This window comes from Triticum aestivum, chromosome 5D, assembly GCF_018294505.1.
Source record: "Triticum aestivum cultivar Chinese Spring chromosome 5D, IWGSC CS RefSeq v2.1, whole genome shotgun sequence".
Taxonomy (NCBI): domain Eukaryota; kingdom Viridiplantae; phylum Streptophyta; class Magnoliopsida; order Poales; family Poaceae; genus Triticum; species Triticum aestivum.
Genome location: NC_057808.1, coordinates 320,885,999 through 320,890,372, shown reverse-complemented (window position 1 = coordinate 320,890,372; position 4,374 = coordinate 320,885,999).

Here is a 4,374-nt window from a genome sequence, read left to right as displayed (position 1 = left end):
TGGTTACCCCCAACAAGTGACTTTGTGAGTGTCCTCCATGTCTTTAGTTACATCTTAGTTATTTTTGAACAGTTTGAACCATGTTTCGTTTCACTAATGATGATGGTGTGTTTTATTCATTTCTTTCGTTGTGATTAGGCATAACTGTGGATTCTTGGCGATTCTCTATATGTTGTACTGGGATGGTAGAACTTTGAGGGAATTTGACATTTTATGTTTCTTCTTTTGCATTTTCATTTCATTTTGTTGTCACTATATTTTGTACTTTCTCTTCTACTATCAAGAGCTTATCATTTCTCTCTTCATGTCAAGATATTCTACCAGACTTCAGAGAAATCACTGCATACACCTTTGCGAAGTCCACGCTTAACAAGGTTGACTTTGATGATATTGGAGGAAATGACAAGAAGAGGAAAAGGAAGTAGGTGGTTTGTTAGGGAACACTCACCTAGGAATTGTTGTAGCTAAGTGGGCCGAATGGAACATTTTTTGTGCTGCTTGTTTCGTTGATACGTGAGTCCTCACTGGTGTAGGGTGGTTCTTACTAGAGCTGCGGATGATGGATGTTGAAACTTGGGTGACAATTGTCTTTTGGTTTGTGAGAAATTATGTAGGGATGACAAATGACTTGTTCTTGTGTGAATTATGTGTCTATGAGAAATGATCTTTTGTTCCCTTGCTTTGTTATGGTTGATGATATAGTATTTCCCAACATTTTACTAATAGAATATCAACAACTTTTTCATGGCCTCAACATTTTGCAAACACTACTACTCCTGTCGGAATTGGGGCTCTGCGAACCCAAACAAGGTTCGAACTCTGGGGTGTGTCTGAAGACCTAAACGAGCCCCGGCCCCAAGCTCATCACCCCACAGCCTTGCCTCGTCGAGTTCGCAAGAGCGGGGCAGGGAGAACACGATGGTTTACCCAGGTTCGGGCCACCTTGCGGTGTAAACCCTACTCCTGCTTTGTGGTGGATTGGCCTCATGAGGAGGTTGTGGATGAACTAGTACAGCGGGTGAGCTGCCTCGCAAGGGCTCTGAGAGTGAAGGTGGAATCGACCCCCTTTCTACGGTGGAGGCTAGCCTATACTTATAGTGGCATTGGTCCTCTTCCCTCATAACTTAGGCGGGAAGGGATCCCACTACGGCCAATTTGAAAGGGGACAAAAAGTACAGCTTATCCTGACGAAAAGTGGTCTTTGCCTGCAAAGCTTCCGGTCGTGACGCAGAGGTGGGCTCGGCGATGACATCTGTCCTGCCAAGCTCGTGGTCTTGGTCTTGTTGCACCGAAATGGAAACCTTCGGGGGATTCCTTGAGAACCCGCGTACGTCCTTGCCTCCTTAGGACCAAATAGGAAATTGCCCTCCTCTGCGCCCGCTGGCGCCCACCTGGCCTTGGTCATCATGGCTTGCGTCATCGAGAGCCTCGTGAGACTGGGTACCTGCATGGAAGTCTCCCCTCCTCGGGAGGTAGGCTTGGGGAGCTGCCCCTCGGGAGGTCTTGGCATCGTCCGCCTCGCGAGGGTCTTGTCTTGGGGGTCTTGTAGCCGGGTCGTCGATGAGGCCGCGCGCTGGGCCGTAGGCAGGCAAGTCTGGGTACCCCCAATCCCAGAACATCGACAGTAGCCCCGGACCCAAGGCGCACTCGGGCTGGCTTCGAGGTAAAACCAAGGGGCAAGGGCGAAGCGATGCGGGCCCCAACCGCTTGCGAGCCAGGCTTGACGCATGGCGCACGACGGAACGCCAATGCCTCCGCTTCCCCTCGTCGCCTTGGCAACTGCCCAGGCTGACAAAAGACCGACGCACACAGCAGGGCCATCATCTCCCGAATGCGAAGGGACGCCAGTTGGTTTCCTCCGATCGCCTATAAGAAGGCGCAGGGAGCGGAGCCCAAACCCATCTCTGTCTTCTTGCTCCTCCATTCCACACCCCCACCGAAGCAGCCATGGTGCCGGTGAGAAGGTTTTCCGTCGGTGAGAAGGGGAGGGCGCCACGGGAGGAGCCGGAGCTGCCCCCGCCGAAGAGAGGGCGCGACCGCCCCTGCAAGGCCACCGCGACGCCTGCGACGGCTCCTCTCCGGCGAAAGCGTGCTCTACTGGGGGTCCGCGCTAGCTCCAGCAGCCGCGGGATGGGTCCTTCCTGCGGGAGCGTACGCGGAGGCCACAGAGGACGAGGTCGAGGAGGGAGACACGCGGTGGCCGCCCCACCACCTCGCTTGTGGGCCCACTCGGAGGACACGGCCCGCGAGTTCATAGTGTGGGTGGAGAGGCCGCTAGGCACCTGGATCCGGCTCCCACACTCCTTGGCGGAGGAGTTGCCAGCAAGAGGGCCCATCGGGTTGTGGCTGCAGCATGATGGCTGTTGGAACCAGTCTTCGTAGGCGGAGGTCCAGGACACCCCCTCCGGCCATATCTACATTACCCGGGGATGGGGGGCAATCGCCCGCGCCTGTGGCTTGGAGGGGAGGCACACCCTCCACTTCAAGTATGACGGGGCAATGACGCTCTTCTTCAAGGTCTTCAGGAAGGATGACGGGTGCCTGGACTACTGCCCGGGGGGCGACTGCAGTGGCGGCGGCCACCCTCCTTCCGAGGGAGACGCCTATCATGGCGGTGACGCCCTCAGCGGTGAACTTGCCCTTTGCTATGGCCGCGACGCCTCCAGCAGCGGCGGCACCTCCCCCGGGGGGAGCTTGAGCAACGACGACTACGATGAGCCGCCACGTCGTCCTACCGCAATCAAGGAGGAGGAGGACTCCCACTAGGCACCGCAGTGCCGGAGTCAGCGCCTCCTGAGCTGCGGCCCTCGGCAGGCCGTTTCTTTTGTCTTTACTTCCTGCACCAGAAATTATGAAGGGCCCCATGGGGGCGTGTAAGAAACTGCGGCGCTCGCGCCTATTATCGTAATGTCTTATTCGCGTTTCTAAGTTGTGTTAGAACCTCTTGTTTAAACTTAAGCCCTTTCCCCCTCATGATATCTTAGTGCCTTGTGTCGCCGGGACCCAGCCCCCAGGTAAGCTTCTGCCGTCGCTGGTATGCCAGGTCGCGATGCCGTGTGCAAGGCCAGTAGGTGAGCGACCCAAGGTTATGTAAGAGCGCCTGAGGCGCGATGCTCAGGAGGTCCCCTTGATGTGCAGGCGGCTTTCGAAAAGAAAAGGGGTTTTGGCTTAAATGGGATCGCAGAAACAGAAGTGTGGAGTCAATAGTAAAGCTAGCGCTTGGTGCGGGGAAGATGACTTAGCTTTGGGTGCTCATGATCCGCGAGGTGTTTCCGCATCGTGACGGCGCGTTTCCCTTGAGTCTGGTTCTCCTTTTCCACCCTAAAATGCATCAAGGCAAAACCCGATTAGGGGTGCATGAAAAGGCCGATGCAACCTTAGTATTAAATTGTGCCTGCGTGACCAGACCGCACCCTACTTCCGTTATTCCTGGGCAGGGTTCGCCCCTCCTTTTCTTGCTTACCAAGGTGCTCCACGTTCTCAGGACCCGGCCCTCGGGCGAGCTCAGTCGCCATTGGTATGTCAGGTCGCGATGCCTAGAACAAGGTCAGGGGGTGAGGGCTCGAGAGCCAGTAGGGGCTCTTGAGGCGCGATATTCAAGAGCCCCCCTTTTCACGTGTAAGAGGTTTGCGTGAAAAAGGAGTGGTTCACCCCGCGAAGGCGCCAAGGAAGGGCTTCGATCAGCAACACGCGGTATACTGAGCGACTTTACTTAGCCTTTTGTGAATCGGATTGTTGTTTGGTCGTGGCAGGCCCTTCTGGGGTGACGAGGCGTCGGCGAGTTCGCTTGAGGCCCTACCTCCTAAGATTCCAGTGTGTTAGTCGTCTATGAAATACAAGGGGCGGTGTGCGCTTGCCGATCTGCTCGCGATCGTTCCATGAGAAGATGAAGGCACTGAGGACTTGTTGAGGTGACGTATACGGGGCCGGCCTGCACGATCTAGAGCTCAGTCTCTTAGATTTATCAGCGCTGCAGGGATGGACCCAAGCACAGGCACTGTGTAGGTAGCCCCCTCTCATGGGACGTTGAAGGGGAGAGCTCGCAACGCGCGAACCCCACTGAGGTGACCCCCTAGGTAGTATATCATTAAGCACACACTTAACAGCCACGACGGCTCATGAAAGCATAATTGGTTCAAGGTACACGAACGAAGTGATACGGATGCAGGGCAGCTTGAGGACAATGCAGCCCAGGGAGCGCCCTCAATTGAACAAACCAAAAAGTCACCTGTTACCGACGTTGTAGAAGCGTCGAGGTAGCTGAAGAAGCGTGCCGTGGAGATTCCTCCTCACGAGCTGGGCGGCTCCGGAGGCCTGGGAAGCTCACGAGGCCAAGAGGGATTGCAAGGGTCTGGGACCTCCTGAGACACAACC